The sequence below is a fragment of the Argopecten irradians genome, chromosome 1 (genome assembly GCF_041381155.1).
Source record: "Argopecten irradians isolate NY chromosome 1, Ai_NY, whole genome shotgun sequence".
Lineage (NCBI taxonomy): Eukaryota > Metazoa > Mollusca > Bivalvia > Pectinida > Pectinidae > Argopecten > Argopecten irradians.
This window is the reverse complement of record NC_091134.1, coordinates 18,784,236-18,806,677: the sequence shown is the minus strand read 5'-3', so window position 1 is coordinate 18,806,677 and position 22,442 is coordinate 18,784,236. Positions and strand designations below refer to the sequence as shown.

The 22,442-nt window shown below is 33.8% G+C and overlaps 1 pseudogene; it reads right to left on the bottom strand.

Annotated features, from left to right (window-relative positions):
• Window positions 1-3,874: 3,874 nt before the first annotated feature.
• Window positions 3,875-20,797, bottom strand: LOC138319703 (uncharacterized; annotated as a pseudogene).
• Between the last annotated feature and the right edge of the window lie 1,645 nt (window positions 20,798-22,442).

The following is a 22,442-nucleotide window of genomic DNA, read 5'->3' as shown; positions in this document are numbered from 1 at the left end:
AAACTGAACTAATTCTAATATTCCTGTGAACAAGCGGTGTAGTAAAACGTAATTAGAGCACATTTTCTTACCAGAACTGGGTCTGAAATTCGCCGTGTACGATACATTTTGATAAAGTGGCTTCCCAATCCTGAGAACTATAAACTATAAGAGGATTCTGCATGACGTAGTTCGACTTGATTAAAAAAGCTGATGCCGAGCGCCGAATGGATTATATTGCTATTGACCGCACCGGAACGTGGACGATTTATTTGATAACCGATTTAAGTATGCGTTCTGATGAATATGTAAATACCAGTCAAATCTTTTCTTATCATTTTCATTTTTCGAATATTTTAATGCACTTATCTATTCACGAATTTGCAACAATGACAACTACCGATGGTGTGTCATGGATATCAATGAAACATTCATGAGGAGATCCATCCTCGATATTCCAGGGCTTCCGATCACTTACGATCTCTACACCCCTGGACTATCTCATAGTGAAATTGAAGGCAGTTCAGCGGAAAACATTTGACCAATCACAGGCCAGCAAAGATTTCCTTTGAAGACTACAGAGAGAGCGACGCCTAACATCAAAGTCACACAGTCGACCACAGTGTACCGTTATACGGCTCTTTTGATGTGAATTATCTGTTCTGTTGTGTTGCCCCCAGTTTTACTATGAGATAGTCCAGGGGTGTAGAGATCGTAAGTGACCGGAACCCCTGGAATATCGAGGATGGGGGAGATCCAACAACAATACATCAATAAGCACATGTCACAATTATGGCCATAATAAAACCAACATAAATGTATTAATTAAATAGAGACCTTTTCAGCACTTTCCGAGATATAGGTGCAACAAACGCCATTTTTTGGAAATGAAAGATCTTATCTGAGAAATAATGTTAACAAATTTTAACTTCAATGTAACACATTGTCAAAATCCAACATGGATGTTCCAAAATGCAATATGCACAACTAGAAAACTGAATATGCAAAAGAGAAATTTCTTTAGTATGATGGCAGCCTATTGGCCATGTTTATTGCCATCCATTCCACAATTCAATATGCAGAACGTACAAATGGAATTAGACAGATCCCTGCAGTACCCTGATAATTTATAATTCCATGCGTAAGATGGTGGCAAGTCGGTGTTTAAACTGGCCTGATATTAACTTCCAATAGTATGTGTTTAAACTGGCTTAATATCATCTTCCAATATCCTGTGTTTAAGCTGGCTTGGTATTATCTTCCAATATCCTGTGTTTAAACTGGCTTAATATTATCTTCCAATACCCGGTGTTTAAACTGGCTTGATATTATCTTCCAATATCCTGTGTTTAAACTGACTTGATATTATCTTCCAATATCCTGTGTTTAAACTGACTTGATATTATCTTCCAATACCCGGTGTTTAAACTGACTTGATATTATCTTCCCATATCCAATGTTTAAACTGACTTGATATTTTCTTCCAATACCCGGTGTTTAAACTGGCTTGATATTTTCTTCCAATACCCGGTGTTTAAACTGGCTTGATATTATCTTCCAATATCCTGTGTTTAAACTGACTTGATATTATCTTCCAATACCCGGTGTTTAAACTGACTTGATATTATCTTCCAATACCCGGTGTTTAAACTGACTTGATATTATCTTCCAATACCCTGTGTTTAAACTGACTTGATATTATCTTCCAATACCCGGTGTTTAAACTGACTTGATATCATCTTCCAATACCCGGTGTTTAAACTGACTTGATATTATCTTCCAATACCCTGTGTTTAAACTGACATGATATTATCTTCCAATACCCGGTGTTTAAACCGACTTGATATTATCTTCCAATATCCTGTGTTTAAACTGGCTTAATATTATCTTCCAATACCCTGTGTTTAAACTGACTTGATATTATCTTCCAATACCCAGTGTTTAAACTGACTTGATATTATCTTCCAATACCCGGTGTTTAATCTGGCTTGATATTATCTTCCAATATCCATTGTTTAAACTGACTTGATATTATCTTCCAATACCCGGTGTTTAAACTGGCTTGATATTATCTTCCAATACCCGGTGTTTAAACTGGCTTGATATTATCTTCCAATATCCATTGTTTAAACTGGCTTGGTATTATCTTCCAATATCCTGTGATATTGAAGCATGTAGCTTATATATCTCCTTAAATACTGCATGCCAATTACAGTTAGATAAAGACATACCAAATAGTTTAGATATAATAGTGACAATTGATCCTAGAAGATGTGTATCATGACATCCATCCAAGTAAGAGCAGAAAATATAGCTGTGTTGCTGATTTAAAATCATCGAAATGAAGTGACTATTTTGTGAGTGAACCATCATATTGAATTGTTTAAATTATGAACTTTTTGTAAACATCTTAACTAAGCTAGATGCGTGACAAAAAAAACTCCTTTTGTCAGGGATGTTGGTTTCTACCAGATAATTAGTATCTTGCATGTAAACATCATAAGCAAGTTGGAAGGGGAATAACCCCATCTGTCAAGATATGATGGTTTTAACTTAACAAGATCTGGTAAAATGTATCGTGGAGAGGAGACTACATTTGATTGATCTTGTATTCCAAGGAAATATAATTCATGACTATGGATTTTCAATGTTTTGTGAAAAGATTAACAATTTTACAGGTTATGGTATAATAAACATACGTGTATATCTTAACATAATAAAGATCAACAATGCAAAAAAAGTCACTTTTCTGTCGCTAGCGCTCTCAAGGTTGCCCCATCTTCAGGTGATATTTAATCGATGCAGTGTTATACGTATATATATATTATCAAGAAACAAGATGCTCCTGGGCCTTAATAGTCATCCGACTTGGCACATCCTCAAATAATAACGTAGTAGTAAACAATTCAGTCAATACAAAAGAGCTCTTTTAATAGAAAAATTTAAGGCTCTGATATATTTGATGAATTAGACCTTCAATGTAGGTCAAGGTCATTCATTTTAATAAACATGGTGCCCCTTGATCCCCACCATGCTACAAGTCCAATATCAGTTATCTAGGCCTCTTATTTATTTACAAGAAGTTGTTTAAAAAATTTCAGCCTATTTGATTATTGAGACCTTGAATGAAGGTACAATCTATGGCCTATTGTTCCCTGTGACCTTGAATGAAGGCCAAGGTCGTTCATTTGAACAAACTTAGTAGCCCTTCATCCCAACATGCCACAGGCCCAATATCAGGTCTCTGTGCTTCTCAGTTATTCACAAGAAGTTGTTTATAGATTTTAGCCTATTTGACCCCTGTGACCTTGAATGAAGGTCAAGGTCCTTCATTTGAACAAGCTTGGTAGCCCTTTAACCCAGCATGCCATAGGCCCAATCTAAGGTCTCTATGCCTCTTAGTTATTCACAACAAGGTATTTAAAGATTTTAGCCTTCTTGACCCCTGTGACCTTGAATGAACAAACTTGGGAGCCTTTTACCCCAGCATGCTACAGGCCAAATATCAGTACCTTGGACCTTTCGGTTATTGAAAAAAAAGTCATTGGAATGAAAAGTTAACGCCCGGCGCACAATGACGGACGGTGCATGATGATAATAGGTCATTCTGACCCTTTGCCTGAAAGAGCATCGGTCCATGACTTTGTAAAGAGATCATCTACATACCAAATATCCAAAAGGACTGATAACCATTGTTATTTATGTACTATTAATCCATGTATCACACAACACCTTACCTCGATGCTGTTACACAACCACAGACCTAATCAGGACATGATACATCAGTCACTATAGGATGACATAATTTGTACAGCAGGTGACAAAACCATGACAACTATGTATATATAATGGCATAATACTGTATTTAATGAAATGAAAGTGAAAGACACAAACAATCATTGCTTTCTTTTATTATAAAATTATCATCCTTATCACAAATTAAGCACAATGCTATCTAAATAAAATCTGTGGTAATAGAATCAAGACACATAATCTCCTGTAATGGTGTACTGAGTAGACAGAAGGTACAAAAATTCTTTACACAATTTTATGACATGAGTGCACACATATCCATTGAATACACTGGAATGAATGTTGCTTTGTCGATTTTTATCAACCTCCTATTAACAGCTAAGGTCATATATATGTGTGTATGTTTTGGGAGGCTGTGGTATATTCTTCGTGTGGTGTACCCTTGTAACAGTGTAACACATATTTTATAGTGCTATCTCACTGAAGCATACTGACAAAGGTACCAAACATCACATGACTACTCTGTTGATTATAGCTTGTCACAACAGTACTGGCTTGTATTGGTGTTAAAGTCACAATTTAGTGTATGAAAAATTATCAAGTATGTATTATCCAAAGAGGAATAGAAAGTGAGAACAAATCTACCACTCACTTGAGATTGAGGCCAGGGTGATTGTAGTGTAACTGTAAAACATTAGACAAGTCCTGCATTTTACCAATGTAAAATTCATGTGATCTACAAACAATACACCATACTGGGGTAATCTGTTGGTCAAAACGTGAAAAAGTTATAACATTGTAACTTAGATATACCTGTTTGTATACTGTAAACTTTGGCAAATCAAAATTTTAACACAAAAGTTATCTTGAATGTCTTAGCGATCTGAAGAATTCTCAGTCGCCACAATAGCTACACAAACGATAAACACAAAATATAACTAGATCTGTCGCCAGAGTGCAGGCTATTACCCCCACTGATAGGGGACATTGCAGAACCCTTTATAGTTTACTAACAACTCCCTTTTATGTCTGGGTTATGTGTACCAAATTTTATCAAAATCCGTTGGGTAGTTTTGAAGGAGTTTGCTAGTCTAAGTTGTGTCTACATACAGACAAACAGATGGATGGACAGATGGACAATCCAATTCCAGTATACCCCTCCTTAACTTTGTGGAGGGGGGGGGTTAAAAAAAGTGCAGACATACTTTCGTAGATCAATTCTGGATACACAATACCTTACTTAAACATACATCTATCTAATGTTTAGAGAAACATTTTAATATGAAACTAGGATTATGTAAAAAGACATTGGATGTCCAATGTGTCGTACATGCAACTAATTGGGCAGATATCTATTTCATGACAACAGCATCATGATCATAACATAATCGTTACAAGTTGTAATGTGATTCTCCGACCTCATGTGATGATTATATCATGACCATATATTTGTTATCAAATTATAAATGATTACCAAATAATTAATAAATTAATTATTGAATGTGGCTGTGATGTATTATTATTTTCCCCAATGGGTAAATGTATAAACAGCAGCTATAATTATTTGAAATAAAGACATCTATGTTTTTGACGATAAATGAAAGTCCTAGGAAAAAGTAACAGACCAACAACTAGCAGGTGGAAGCAACCTCTTGTTGGACTAAATCTGAGGTAGAAGGCCATAGTAGAACTTACTGAAATAGCTACTACTGCCCCATATCATATATATCTTGTCATCGTTTACACACTGCATATGTAAAAATTTTAAGGAGACATAATTTCAACGCTTTTCGTGCCAGACAGTTTAATGATTATGCTAGTTATATTTTCTGTACGTTGTTAATATAGTAATTACTAAGAATGTGTGAATTCATCACTAAGCTAACCTGTTAACAAGAGATCCCAGAGGAATCTCGACACCCATCGAAGAATAATCTATATCTGACAATGGAAAGGGGGATCTTTCGCTGCTTTTCAAACTTTGACTACATAAACAATTTGAAACAAATCGCTTCAGTACTTTCTGGATATAGCGGTAACAATCTTTAACTATCAAAATCCAAGATGGCTGCCTGGTGGCCATCTTGTTGACTGATCAGTCCCAAAATGCAATATGCGCATCTTTATATAGGGCCCTAAGGGAACCTACACATGAAATTTGAGAATGATCCCTTTAGTTCTTTCTGAGAAAAAGAGGTAACAAACTTTAACTATCAAAATCCAAGATGGCTTCCTGGTGGCCATCTTGTCCAATCGGTCCCAAAATCCAATATGCGCAACAAGGGTACTTCGGGAACCTACATATAAAATTTGAGAACGATCCCTTCAGTACTTTCTGAGAAATAACAAACTTTAACTATCAAAATCCAAGATTGCTGCATGGTTGCCATATTGTTTTTCCGATTATTCTCAAAATCAGCATGACACTCCTCGGGCCCAGGGGAACCTACATAAAAAATTTGAGAATGATCCCTTAATTACTTTCTGAGAAATAGCGATAACAATATTTAACTATCAAAATCCAAGATGGTTGCCTGGTAGCCATATTGTTTTTCCTATCCTAGGGACCAAGGGAACTATGCATGTAAAATTTGAGCAGTACTTTTCAAGAAATAGCAGTAACAAACATTGTTTAAGGACAAATGACGGACCACGGACGAAAGGCGAAAATCAATTTTGCCCTAAAATTTAATTGCGCCAATTAATTCTATTCACAGAATTGTATTAATTAACATATACAGATACACTCTCTGATCAACATCCAATATAAACTAGGTAAAATATATATTTGAACACAAAGGGCCCAGCCTTAACCATATCAGGGTTAAAACAATGAACACAATGAAAAAAAAATCTATAAAACATATTGTAAAGACATATATTTAAAAATGTTTTAACAAAAGCATTTGTGATCTGAACACAGCTGGAATGGCAGAAACCTAACTTTACAAAATGTGTACATTTATACTCGTGGTACATCTCTCTTCATCACTAAAATAGTATCACTCTAATGTACAATAGAACCTCAAAATGTAAAAGTAAAATGTGGACAGTATTAAAACTTTTTCTAGAGTTTATAGTCAAAAGAGCTTTCACTTGATGTTATACAAGCTTTTGAGATTCAACAGTATTACTTTAGCTATAGTTATATTTTTAACACAAATACTGGATCACATTTCTTCTAGATAAGTAAACTCCATAATATAAGATTAGCTCTCAGCTTGTGATTCTGTGTATAAACAAAATCGTTAAATATCAATCATGTTAGCACACTGAACTTTTAGGGCTGTTCCAGTAAAAAATTTACCCCACTCCATAACCCAAGCTTTTTTAGGGGGACGGACCAAGCAATTTAATTTGATGTGGTACCAGGGGTAGAAGCATTTTTACATTTGAACCACCTCTAGAAGCACATATTTACCTATAGAAGTAATTTTAAAAACAGTAGACGCATTTGTACTTGCAGAGAAATCACAAGAAACATTGTAGTGAAATTGGAATAGAAATTGATTAAAGAATTTAAGATTCTTTTTATAATAATTGGTTTTCTGAAGTACATGTAGATATGTATTCACTTCATTCAGAATTTGTCACAGGAAAGAGTTACATTTTTAACATTTTCCTACAATAAGTTACACTTGTGTCATACCTACAACCGGAAAATGAATAGCAGATACTTTGGAAGTTATGTTTGGTCTAAAAAATTATTTGAATTTCCTTTATCTTGTAATTCAAAGTCAAAGCATGTCCTCTTCATCGACACATCAACCTATTTCCACATTCAACACATCACACTGTTTAGTTCCTTTGACATGTATAAACACTATTCCAAACTCTATTATGTGATTACAATCTATACCTAAAGTTGTATGGTCTGTGACTTGTTGTATTTTTGGCATAGAAAAAGTATTTAAGGTGTTCTACATATTTTTCTCTGCCTCTCTAAGTTTTAAACTTCCGATATTTACCGATTTTTGTAAAGTTCGTATTCGCAAAGTTATTAAACAATTAAATTAAAATATGATTTTAAACGTGTACACGTTTAAAATAGCTCGGAAGTCTCCGAACTGGTCCGATCTATTCCGATCTGTATGGGTATTGCCGATATTGACCACGTGACACGGCTCAGGAAGTTCCGATCTATATTGGTATTGCTGATAGCGGTCATGTGATGCAACTCGATTCTCCGATATTACCCGAAAATTTGAAACATGACATTGACTGTGGCGGTTCTTTCAAAATGTGTGATATTTCATGCGGTATTTACCGCTATGTCAATAGTATATTGGTGCTTTTATGGATCTGAACCATCATATATTACCATCCATATTCAAACATTGTATGTTTTACGACAGTTTGTGATGGTGAAAATTACAAGAAATACAACTTTAATATGTATTAATACAAGACTGGAAGGTTTGTATCAACTAGGGAAACAGACTTGTTTCATGTTCCTTGGATCGATACCATTATGGTCACAACAATTTCCTTTTTTTTGAGAAATGGACAGAAGCAAATTTTAAGTTGAACAGAAATATAGGATCATGGATAGGAGTGTTTTTTTACTGACATCAACCAAGCATAGAAGTATTAATTCTTAGAATGCCACCATGGATATAAGTAAAAAAAATTCTGGACAGCTGGGGACAGGTAGATTTTTTTTACTGGAAAAGCCCTTAGCACAAACATTCATCATTCATCAAATAAAACGAGTGATGATTAATTGATGTTCACAGATTACAAACTTAGAGACAGTATCTGCAACAATCACATTCATTTAGATGTAAGACAAAAAGCAGACAAATAGATATAGATTTACTATGTATTCGTTTATAAAGAATAAAAAATACTATTTCAATTATCAAAACACTTTTATACTGAAGACAATAAATTCTCCATGAAAAAATTTTCAGCAGTTTTACAAAAAGATTCTGTTAGCATTTGAATTCTTTTGACTTTTTTATACATATATTTGAACACATGATTGCATATTTCCTTTTTTGAGCATTTTAATTTCTTTCTTGTTATTGATACACAATTGAACACAATATGGGTATTTATTGTCCTAAGACGAAGATAAATAAAATCCCTATGTAGGTAAGAACACATATAACTACCAAATACACTTTGAATATACTATACTAGGGATGACTATTGCCTACATTTTTTACTATTTCAATACTACTGCTGTCGAGAAAAATAATATTCAAGATAATTTAACTATTGCAGACTTTAATTGCAATGGAAATTAATTTGCACAGTATTGCATTCTGAATTGTATGAATTATGAATTTGGGAAGATAAAATTTTGTCACCATACTGTCTATTGCTAAATGCAGTTTTGGTTTAGAGTTACTCCCCTTTACATTCTAGCATCAACAGGTTACAGAGTTATTTATCAGTGTTTGTTTTTGATCGAATTACATAAGGAAAGTGACAGTATATGATAACTCATATTGTATCACACCTGTACTACATTTTAGTCCATAACATAGAAAAATATCTAAATTATTGAAACTATCGAAAGCTTGGCATACTATCAGTGATTATCGACTTATAGAATTTATCGTCGATTGATCAAGTGGAAAGGCAATATCACTAGTCAGATGTACTGTTACACCTCTATCATATATTGATATAAAATTTAGTAATTCTATGTTTTTTGTTATATAAATCTCTAAAGTAATAGATCTAACAATTATTTACACTTTAATGAAATTCTTATAATTAATGATAATCTAATTAACATGATACAATGAATCTAGTTTCTAAGGAAACAAATATAACATTATAACAAATTTCATACCCTAGGTATTTTTGACAGTTAATTCTTAAACAAGCAAACAATACAAAATATCTAGTTATCTTTCCTTAAAAACTTTCAATTCCAATACAACATGTAAATGTTGCTTTTGATATAACTACAAAAACGCAGTAATAATTGTAAGACATAAATGCCCCAATATGAAACTTAAAATTTGGGACAAACATGTCTTAATTATCATTAGTCTATCAAAATTGAAGCAATAATATTAGATAATCAAATGTATTTTCATAAACATTTAAGTTTATAATTACAACCAGATTAACTGAAATTAGAATCTTTCATATCCTTGATATATCAAAATATAAGAGTTACACATTGGCAATTTGTATTTTCTAATTAGTCTCAAATTCAACATGGATTTCACTTAGATAATAATCCCTCCAGCACTTTTCAAGAAATTATTCTTCTGATCAATCTTTAAATATAAATGGAAACCATGTGTCAGAGGCAAAAAGAGCCTCCAGGATCAACATTAGCAGTGCACTTATTACAACATATGATATAAGATGACATATTTTGAATGATAATAATTGTTTATCACTTGGTTTGATGGAACCACATGTACCACACATGCTTTCCATAAACCCTTCTCACATCTTATTTTACAATATGGAGCATTAACATGACTATGGGACTTTCACATCATTTCAAAATAAAAATAAAAGAAAGTCCAAGTTTTAATATACATTTCAAACTTAACATGAATCTTGTTTTTGACAAATGGGACTATGAAATCATTAAGAATTTATAAACTCTAATCATATAATAGTTCATCTCTAATCACAGTTTAAAAACAATTGGAAGAAATTTCTGTTGACGTAATTCCCGTTCAGACGTTGCGTCTTCGTAAACTTTCGACCAAGGTCAAAGGTTACACTGATCCGATGCCAGGGAAGAAGAAGAGGTGAGGTTTCCTCAGCGTACTTTTGTATTCTGACATCTGCGACATTTGATCCATTTCAATCTGTGGGCAGCGTGAGATCTTTCTTGATACCAATTGGTTCACCTGTATAAATATTAATTTTGTAGATAAAGAAATATTAGTGAGGCATGCCTTTGTTTCTCATGTAGGCAAAACAATAATGAGCTAAGCAGCAAGCTGAGAATCATTTGCAATTTAACAATCTTTATCAGGAATTCACTCAGATGCAAATTCCATCTATAAGTTGTTGGATTTTCATCCTGTTAACTCAATGTCTGTTAATCTATAGGTGGTACCATCAAACCAGGAGCAAATAGGGTGGAGCAGACATTTTAGTATAATAGCCACTTCAGGAATCTTAAAAGTGTTTTTAACAGTTTATTAAGAAAAGAAAAAGACACTTTTATACCTGTACTAATAGTATATCACATGTCTCACTAATTTCTAACACATCCATGACACAGGCATATCTTTAATTCCTTCAAAAATGTTACCGTAGAGGATAACAAGTTGAAACACTTGAAACATTACATCGTGTGGCATGTAATCAGGTGGAATAAGGACTCATACACGTGTAGAAGTACGTAGTGTGATACCTACCCTATTCAGCATGGTACACATGTCCTCGTTTTTGGCATACTTCATCAGAACTTGCACTAAGGCTTCAATATACCAACTCCCACGTTCTCGGTTCCTCCATGCATAGTAACCTGTCAGCACATAACCCATATTTAGTAATTATTTTTAACAAGTCTTCAAAGATAATTGTTAAACAAATTTCTATCATATGAAAATGAAAACCATCAATTTTCTTATCATATATATATATATATTGTCAGCACTTGCAACAGTTAAAATAATGCATTTAACAACTTTAGCTCCGACAAAAAAATAACACATTTCTTAGCTACTTTTATTAGTCTGGTATCAAAAATGGCAACTTGCTCAAATTCACATCAATTCCTTTCGCAATATTACATGAAATTGGTTATTTCTTTTTTTTCTTTATTTCAATTGATACCATACTCTGGAACATTTTATAATTTTTGACAGTAAATTATGAACATGAAGCCAAAATAATAGAGCAGACTTTAGAAGAAAAGAAAACGAAATAACCATCAAGATCAATCTTTAGTTTGAAAATAAAGTTTGTGATGTCTGTAGGATACAACGTCTCATTAAGCTTTTGATGGTGTTGTGAACATGTGACCTTACAGGCACTGCTTAGGCACTGTCAAAGACTTTAAAACATTGTCAAAACGTGTGACCTTACAGGCACTGTCAAAGACTTTTAAAACATTGTCAAAACATGTGACCTTACAGGCACTGTCAAAGACTTTAAAACATTGTCAAAAGAGGAGAAATAGAAAGGAGACTGATTTGACAACTCAAAGGTGCCATAAGAACACACATCTACTGGTATATAAAAAAGGAGATTATTGTCCCGGTTTCTCGAAACAAACTTTTGTCCATTTTGTTCATATAACTTGTATAAGGAGCTTTGACTGTGCCCGGTAAGTTTGCTGTTTTGTTTCGAGAAATTAGAGCCAGGTCTGTTACTGAATTTGTCATATCTGTTACAGACAACAAACTGATTATTTTAAAATCTATAATTCTTCAGTTTAATACCTGACTGTGTTGGATAACAGATCAACATGTCCGACATCGTGGGAAGTTGTCTCATGCTGGGATGGGAGCCATCAATCTCATCAGCTTGCTTCCAGGCCACACCTTCATCTAATGCACCTGTTAATTAACAAATAAATCAATCATCTAAATTAGTAATCAAAATACATCAACTGTGCATAGTGTGTCATGAAAGAAGATATATCAGTTTCACAAGTTTCACAAACCAACTCACAAATATTCCAGACAAACCGACTCACAAACATTCAAGACAAACCGACTCACAAATATTCCAGACAAACCAACTCACAAACATTCAAGACAAACCAACTCGCATATATTTTAGACAAACTGACTCACAAATATTCCAGACAAACCAACTCACAAATATTCCAGACAAACCGACTCACAAATATTCCAGACAAACCGACTAGACAAACCAACTCACAAATATTCCAGACAAACCAACTCACAAATATTCCAGACAAACCGACTCACAAATATTCCAGACAAACCAACTCACAAATATTCCAGACAAACCAACTCACAAATATTCCAGACAAACCGACTCACAAATATTCCAGACAAACCGACTCACAAATATTCCAGACAAACCGACTCACAAATATTCAAGACAAACAAACTCACAAATATTCCAGACAAACCGACTCACAAATAATCCAGACAAACCGCCTCACAAATATTCCAGATGATCCAACTAACAAATATTCCAGACAAACCGACTCACAAATATTCCAGACAAACCAACTCACAAATATTCCAGACAAACCAACTCACAAATATTCCAGACAAACCGACTCACAAATATTCCAGACAAACCAACTCACAAATATTCCAGACAAACCGACTCACAAATATTCCAGACAAACCGACTCACAAATATTCCAGACGAACCAACTCACAACTCCAGAAAACAAATCTCTGTTAATAGTTTGTTGATCGTTTAAATCCTGGTAATTTTTTTCTCTGATTTAAAACTTGAAACAAAATATTACCATTTATCTCTGAGCAAGAGTTTGGGGTTAACAAAATACACACTCATGAAAATGTTCTTCAGTGAAATGGTTACAACCTGTTCCAACCTTAATCCAATATATTAAACTTACCACCTCTACAAGCCTGGATAAAGAAAATCTTGGGCTTGCCGATGAGACTTTTACAGCTGTTGTTGTCAAACAGAGAGAATATGTCATCAAGTTTGAGTTTTTTTCCATCGGTTCCAAACATGTAACCTTCCTCGCCGTGACTGAGCAGGCATACCACACAACAGTCGGCCTGGACGTGATCTTCTAAGGACGCAAACTGCTGCAGCTTCTTACCTATGTCCTGGGAAATGGAATATATCAATACTATAAATGTGGATATATTTAATTTCTGAATGCTAAATTTCGCAATTTGCATGTTTTAATACTTCACAATGTTGTTATTAAATATGCCTGTTAACCTTTTGAAACATAGTATATCACCATGTTTTTATTTACGGTACTAACAGGTTTTACAATTCTAGCAAATAATACTTGCACTTAACAAATTATATTTGCTTAAACTTTTTATCATTAGAATAATTTCTGAATTGCCTTTTCCTTGAATATGCTTTAAGCTTCAACAGAAATTTTCTCTTCATTCTTTTCTGGTGTGTGATGTCATAATACAAATTTGACTATATCTCAGAAATCAGGAAATTGATGCATTATAAGAGGCAAAACACTGAGTAATTTCTTTTTTGTCATGTTTGTGATTGCTCCATCTTGAAATACTGAATCATCTGGGCTTTTTAACATCAACATGTAACATTATATGAGAAAAATAAGACTCAATTTTAATATCAATGATAAATACTTTCAGTGAGAAGTACATAGTTAATGTACATACATCTGCGGTGAGTTTGTCTGAGTCGTTGTATACGGTGACACTAAAATGGAGCTGGGTGAGCAGATTATGAAGATTATCTCTATCAATGTTAGTCCCCCGCCGTGGCAATTTTCCTTCCACCTCGTTAACATTGATAATCAGAGCTTGGCCGCGTGGAATCCTTCGCATGGCATACGACTGAAACCAATTCACAATAATGTTTTACAGTTCCAAACGTCAGTACTGTCACAACCTAGGAAAAACTATGTGGCATCATGACAAATACCTAATGTAAACATCCTGTATTGCCCGGTTATACCACATACAAAATTTCACAAATAATCAGATTTTAACAGCTTAAGCATAAAACTTTAAATGGTGCAGCAAAATAGTTTACATGTGAAGGAGTATACTTTTAGTAATAATTTAAATAAATTTTGCAAAATTAATTGTGTAAATCCTTAGCTAGCCTTATAATTGCTGAAAATTATTTCTCCTAAAAATTTGAACTCAAACAGTATTTAGAAAATGTTTCATCTTTAATATTGTGCTACAATGTGATACGACAAAAAGAAATTATTCTTAAGATTTTAACATATTTTTTCATCTTGCTGATGCTTAAAAATGACATGACATGAACCTAGATTTACTATCTAACAGAGTTTAACAAACATGTGGAAAAATAGAATACAAACCTACAACTGTTTTTTTAAATGACTCAGATAAAACTGTCGCTGACAAAGTGCTACGTTAACAGACACTGGTCCATCGGTGAGGTCAATGTCAGGGTCATCAAACTCGCCGATGGACTGGATAGGAGGGACCCGTGGGGCATTACGCTGGTTATAAGGGTCTACCATGTAGATCTCTGGTGACGGTTTGTAAATTCCTCGGGAATCGTAGGACGCATCTCGTACACAGATAGAACCTCCTGATCCATCTCGTGCAGGTAAAATCACTGTTTCTTCTGTCCGCAGTCGCTTGGCACCTGTTATGAGGTAAATGGTCAATACCATGCCAGAATTTATGTTAAATATTTGCTACGTTTTAAGGTTTGACATACCTTTATAGAACACCTGAACATATATTATAGTGCTTAAAGACTTATAAAAAATGTTACAACTTTAATTACCTTAATCATAATAAGATAATACAACATATAACATAATACAATTTTTTTGCTTTATATATTTTTTCAATTGAATTTTGCATAAGGAATATGAGCATCCAAGAACAAAATTAAAGAGTACATGCACAAATTTTCAGCTTATAACTTATCTTATGAATCTAATTAAAATTGGGCTTGTTATTCCGCTCCACTACAATACTCTAAGTTACTCTCTGACACAAGATCTAACAACTCCCTGTTTGGGGTCACCCCAGGATGACCTTTGGCCTAGAATCGGAACGTCTCAGGACTATGTATAGCTAGTAGCCATTTAAACATCCAAGAGAATCAGCCATAATAATGATTTCATAGGCGACATTCTGATTGGCTAACCATAGAGGTCATGCTGAGGTGACCCTAAACGGGGACTTGTTAGACGTTGTATTGGAGTGTAACGTAGAGAATTGTAGTGGAGCAGAATTAAAAGTGTAATTTTAATTAGATTACTTACCGAATCTTTTCAGAAGTATTCTCATGATAAGTGTATTTTTCCTTAATACCCACATTAATTCAAGACTATTCTAAGGCTAAGACAGCATTAGTTTCAATCCTCACTTACCTGGGTGGTCGTGGGGGTCCTGATTTGAGTTAAATGGTCGCTTGATCATACCATCTATAACACAATGACAGAAAAGTATATCGAAAAGTATACCTTATTTAAGGTTTTGGAATTGATGTTATGTACAATGTACACAGAATGTACTTGTCCAACCAGTTAACCAGTCAGATTACATAAGCACATTATTCAACAATATAGCTATAGACTATAAGGGCTGAGAATTTCAAGCGCATTTACTCAGTCACTGATAATAAATACTAATGGAAAGTAACACAAAAACATTATAGAGATAGAACACAAAAATCTAAGTGTACTTTCATCATAAACCATTTTGTAGTTTATTTACAGTTAACACAGATGTTTTTGTGTTATATCTCCATAACATAAAAATATATTAAAGTTTAAAATTTGTAAAATTTAATCTTTTTACCTGTAATTCCACTTTTATTCATGGAATTTTTTCTTTTACAAATCATTACGCTGCTGTATCAATCAACCAAATGTGCAATATAAACGGCAACGCCATTTTCTACATTATTGGTTGATAACACAATTTCTAAGCCTAGGCAAATGCTTGTTACAGCAAGATTAAATTACCGTAACTTAGATGACTGATATTACTATTAACACACTCATACCTAGGCTATCTGTACGAGATAACATTTCTCTATCACCTTGCCGTAGTCGTACATAATCCTCATGAGGTGATGACCTCTGACCTATGAACTCTGCCTCTTGGTGGGTCACGAATACCTCTCTGGGAGTCATGTTTGGGATAGTATAAATGGAGTCCTTTGTCACATAATGTTTAGACCTGATTCTGCTACTTAAATATTCCTCATGTTCTCGGTCTATGTACTCTGGTTTATCCATCATCCCTTTTTGAGGAGGCACCATAAAAGGATAATTTTGAAACCTGTTTTTTTCTTGCATTGTGCTCCATGTCTTTGTTGGGGAGCCGTAGCCAGTCCATTCAGGATCCTTACGAAGTCGGTTTTCTGATTCTGCACCGTACCCATAGTGGTCTTCAGCATAAGACTTAGGCAGATTACTAAATCTGTCAGGTACACGTTCCTGCATGACAGCAGTATACTGAAACTGAGACCTGCTAGGGGCTAGAACAGCAGCACCTGATGGACCAGCTATTTCAAGCACTCTAGAGTCATTTTCAGAATTTTTCGTCAGCTCTGGTAACTGGTTGTTCTCTGGAACTTTGTCTGGTTTCTGCAGAGTTGCCTCTGTTTCCTGGGTAGGCTTTGCCTCGGGAACTTGAGACTTTTCATCTTTCTTTTCATCTGTTTTAGGTTTTAAGTACAGGTCTACAATATATTCCTGTTCTGTAGCTGCGAGAGCATCACAAAAGCCTTGGAATGCATTTGGTCCATTCAGTACATCTAGGAGTTTCTCAGTTCTTGCTTCTGGTGTGGAACACGCCTGAAATCAGCCAAGTCAACATAATTGATTATTGAAATTATAAGACTACAGTCAATATTGCCATCCTCAATATTTCAGAGGTTACTATTGCTTTCGCAGTTCAACAGTGTAAATCCCTGAACTATATTATAGCAAAACTGAAGGTCTGATGTACAAGTTCAAAGAAGCGGAATCCTCTGTACATCAAAAAAAAAGTTTAATGATCACAAGTACATTGCATAGCTTTAAATTAAGTTATGTGTCACCCTGCAATCTTCAAAGTAAGTCTCTGTATGTCTGTGATTGGGCAGATTTTTTCACATGAAATACTTTCAGTTTTGCTATGAGTCCATGGGTGGATATAATGACAGTGAATAGTAAGCTCTGGAGCATCAAGGATTGCCTAGTCCTGAATCCCTGATTAATAAAAGATGTTATAACTTAATTAGTATAATATTCATCATAATAAACCTACTTCCTACTAAAACACCAACCCTTCCGTCATGTAAATCATACATGTTATTATTATAAACACACAATGAAATTTGACAGAAAAAAGCTAGATTTGTATGTTGTTAGCTATAACAATATTAGCTAGCTCCCTATATATAACCTTTAATTAGCACTTAATCAGACAGAGCTAGGTCTCAGATATACTGTAAACCAACGTTCATTCGCTTGCGATTTACTTTCACGAATTTCCCGATCCAAGTAAATTCTCTGTGAATTAATATCCAAGTCATCTATATTGGTAGGTATTGTCATTCAATGGTTAAATCCGCAAATATTAATCTTTGCCAACTTGTTTTTAAATGGAAGCCGCAAAATTGAACAGCCAGGAAATAAAGTTAGTTTACAGTATTGTGTTACAGATGTTCTTGAGACTTTGGCCTTATGTCAACAAATAACAAATGTTAATTTAAACTGAACATAAACTATGAATCTGCTTCTTTACTTCATAAGCTATTCATTCAGTGGCAAATGTAGGGAATAAAGCTGTCTTTTGTATTAATTTCATATTTAACATGACTTACCTGGAAAAGATTTAACTCACCTGTATTGAGTTGCCGACTCGTTTAGAGATTATCTTTCGTGAGAGAAGTTGGGTTATCAAACCATCATCTATATTAATGTTATCCACCAGGTCGACTCGACTTGTTCGTAAAATTTCCTTGTGTTCTTTGTCCATCCTTACTTCTATAACAACTGGGTATCAGGCATTTTCTGTAAGAAATTAAAATAAATAGCGAAAAATTCATTATAATTTTGTTTCAAGTAGTCATAAGTACTATGTACCTAGCATGGCCCTGGACCCGTTCTCAGGTTTAGACTACATGTAAATGCAAATAGAATGCACAGAAGCAAAATAGGAAATTGTTATTCAGTTCTACTGATCTAGCTGATAGATCGTTGATTAATACACAGTGGATTGTAGTTTGTAACATTCAAATCTATGTGATAATGACTACATTCATCTAGTTGAAGATTAATATGTCATGTTAAGCGGAATTGGACTGGGTCAATTATTGTAGACAAGCTCGCAGGTAGTTCATCATCAGTGGATAGGGCAATTAGATTAGTTGTGTGTTTTTGTGTCTTCGGGGGTGAAGACTTATTATTTAGAGAAAAGAGGAAAGAATCTAACGAAATTGGAATGGGTCGATTATCAGTGACAAGCTCAATCAGGTATACGTATTAGAGGATATGGTTGGTGGCAAGCTGTTACAAATGTTGATAAATAAGATACTCAGACAAAGAAACTAAAAAAGCAACTAATTAAATTTATTTACCATCAAATACGATTTAGCGTATATAGTCCTATATATATATAAGCTAGTCTATTTCTTTGCTGGCCATGGTCTGACAAGTGTTTTGCAGGCTCCTTTAATTTATATCTTTAGATCTAGAACTGATCTTAAGTTTACACCATAAGAAGCCTAAAGTGAATTTGGCCTAGTAGGCTACTATACATTATGATAGGGTTAATGCTAGGATTGAAGAATTTGAGCAATGAGTTACATATAATCATGTATATTATTTAGGTTATAATTAAGGGCATTTCTTTCTCAGAACACTTAAATCCTTGCCTCATATGTACTGGCAGGCATCCAGATCTTAATAATACTGGATGCAGGCATAGTAGAATGCCTATATATATATCCAGATCGCATTAAAAAATTACATGTCACGACTATGAATATGTTCATTATTATTTATCTCGTGCATGTGGTAAAAAAACATTTGGGTTATCCCCAATGTTTATATAAGCGGGGTTTAAATGTTTAAATTGTTCGGTGACATAACCACAGCTTCAGGAAGACAATTGCAGTGATTTATGATCATTGAAGGAATATTTTCTTTCTTATGGTGTCATAGAGTGGCCACTAGTTCTTTTGTCATTACTTTGAATTAAAAATCCCTCTGCAACGTCTCTATCATATCCTCCATGTGTTAATTTATATACTTGGATCAATCATGTCTCCTCTACTGGGACCCTTCCAGTAGTCGTGAAGGAATTCAAACAGTAGTTATTATTTTTGAAAAATTTAATTGTTTGCATCTCATGAAATACATTATTTCCACATAAACAAAACAACACCATCATGAAGTATTCGTCAGCAGCTTCAGAATTATGGACGCGCAGTAGAATCTGTCATGATTACTGCTGGTATCCCAGTAAGTCTTCTGTGTTGTTTTAGTGTAGGTAATTTCAGGATCCTTAGTCAGTTTTCTATCTTTTATTCCCTGCATGAGTATCTTACAAATTTTCATTAATAACACAAATTGTAAGCCTTTGGTACTTATTATTTCACTGACATCTAATTTCTCCAGACCAGTACATTCATGTATCTACAGGTGGGGCACATGTAAATTTATTGCTATTATAGCGATATATAGCTATTTATAGCTATACAAAACTGACGGTAAACAACATTTTTGAAGAAAAAAATGCTTCCGCTCAAAACCGACTCTGAAACATGCAGTGGTTGTTTATAACGATCATTCAAACACAATGATAGCAGTTTTGATGAGGTATAATTAAGCTAATTAAGTTAATTATTGCTCTATTATTTCGAACGAAAAGTGGTTGCATAGTGTTCAAATTTCAGGAGTCGGTTTTGAGCAAAAGCATTTTTATCTCCAGAAACGTTGTTTTTCGCTAGTTTTGTATAGCTATAAATAGCTATTATAGCTATATATCGATATAATAGCAATATATTTACATGTACCCAACCTGATATATATGCACTTATATGGTAACTGCCAAGACATTTCGTCCCTAGTCATTGTAGTTCAAAACCTGACCTGATCACCTCGACGTATTTGCATGTCAATGCTTTCATTTGAGTATAAAACCCTTTTCGTGGAAAATACCCAAACCTGCTCGTATGTCCACATGTTAGATAATATTTCGACACTCTAGATCTAGTATTTTTACTACCTGGCCACATGCAAACACAGCGCCATTTTCAAAAATGAAAAACATAGTCAGTTGTTTAAATAATCAATAAGCTTGCTGCGATTTATTACATTGTTTTAATTTGCAAGTTATTTTACCGAATAGGCTTTTGAATGAATACCTTCATGTACACGATTACCCAATATTACCTGTAGAATACTTTTTGCAAGTTTCCAAACTTCGTGTATTTTCTTTACACTCTTTTCCTGTCTCACTGCTGCCTCAAATGAAGAGTTAAACAAGGGCGACAACTCGCGTCATATTGAACAAGTAAAATAAAATGAATAAACTTTATTGCAAACAAAACAATGAAACAGTACAGTCCTATATATAGATTAATTTTCAAACAATTTCTTTTTTTTTCATATATTTAAACCAGATTTTTTTTTATTGATATATCAAATATATTCAGGCAAAATTTTTTTTCAGGGACACATGATCTAGATATACTATCTAAATCTCTGCTATTTTTAAATATATATCACAGAGGTAATGTTTGAAAACTTCACTTCTCACAAAAAATTGCAAACAATTTTTTTTCTTAACCTGATCAAATTGCTTGTAATTATTTTTTCATATATTTGATAAAACATATATCTACTAATATTTTAGCATAATTTTGATTCTATTGATTTTCAAGGTACATTTTTTCCAAATTGACACACAATGTCAATATCACTATTGTCAGAAACATATACATATTTCTGCTATTGTGGTGTCACGATTATAAGGTTTCCACGCCATTCTTTAAGGTATTAAAGGTATGAAAAAAAGAATCAGCAAATCGGTAGGCCAAAAAAAAAAGTCTTTTTAGGGGTATACATTGGCAAAAAAACATAGGGTAGTAAGGCCGGGAGGATTTTGTTTTTTTAGTGTCTTTCACTCTAAAATAATGGCCTGAACCAGATTCTGAGATCGAAATCCCAACTTTTAATTCATTTTCGCAGAAAAGTGGGAAAAAAAATTAGGGTCGGGGGTAAAAAATTAGGGTCTGTCGGGTAACCATAAAGAGACATATTATTATTTTTTTGGCCTTAGCATAAAAAAAAAATAGAGAAAAAAATAATTTAGTGAACAAAAATAATTTTTTAACAAATTTTACATCAGCAAATTTGATTGAAGGCACTGGGATCTGGCACAGATTTTTTTAACTAACAGTATACATATACTATATACAATGTATATTATAGTATCATATGTATATGTATACTGTTGGTTAAAAATGTTCGTGCCAGGTCCCTGTGATTGAAGGTACTGATGTAACTCTTTGCTATTTTAAAACTTGATCATGAATGCTCAATGTGAAGAAGCTGCTATTTATTTTGGCATTGTGGACTTATAAATGTGACCTTGTTATTTAAGTGATTATTAGTTCCATTCATTCAATAGTATTCAAATAACTGTACATCAAAGCCCTTCACTCTAGCAAATAGTATATGACAAAGTCAGTAAATTTCAGGGCATCTTGCTCTTTTGGAGGAATTTAAATATCAATTAAGTCAGACAAATTGATTCCTGTGACAAAATTTATCAAAGGTGATGTTATGGACATTTATAGGAACAAATTCTTTAACTCTTCCTTCAGCAACGAGTACATGTGCATTATAGATATGTTTTTTAATTTTATTGTGCCCCCCCCCCCCCATTCTAATACACGTATATAAGATGTCAATTATAATTAAATTCCGTGAATTTGATCTCATCTAGAATCTCGTTAATATTATAAAGATCAAGGTTAATTGTTCATTTTTTATCGCACATTTTCAGACAGGAGTATGAATAACAACTAGACCACTGTACATTTTAGTTTGTAATTAAGAAAAATTTCTCAGATTTGATCATGTTTGGCCCTGACGAAAATCT